A 503-nucleotide genomic window follows, 5' to 3' on the forward strand; every position below is an offset into this window, starting at 1 on the left:
GCTTATGGTTACTTCCACTAAGTGGATAAACCCAATGCTCCTAAGGTGAGAATAATCTAATATGCATCTGTACAGGAAAATGACCTCAAATCCTCAAATATTCACAACTTTAAAAAAAAGCATAACAAAGGAAGTCCTTATATTGTCCTTATCAGAGGAGATATTGCTTTTAAAGACTGCATGAGTTAACTTAGGTACATACACAAGACAACATGGCACTTCTACAGAGCATTTGGGGAAATCAATTCTAGTTTTCATTCCCTTTCCTTTCTCCTTTTTCCACCCGAGGACATTCTGATTGTCAATGCTCTGAAGCAACGAGCGAAAGCTTCTCAAAGGCAGTCTGAAGTAAACAAAACACTTTGTACCCCTCTCCCTCCTTTCCCCAGGAAGCAATACTGAAAATAGTCAACAATAAACATTCCTATCACGAATATATTTTGTCAATTTCTTTTCCAGAGAGTACTCAAGTTGTTTTTTTTTTTTTTTCAAAAATAACCTTT

Source organism: Monopterus albus, unplaced genomic scaffold, assembly GCF_001952655.1.
Source record: "Monopterus albus unplaced genomic scaffold, M_albus_1.0 scaffold84.1, whole genome shotgun sequence".
NCBI lineage: Eukaryota > Metazoa > Chordata > Actinopteri > Synbranchiformes > Synbranchidae > Monopterus > Monopterus albus.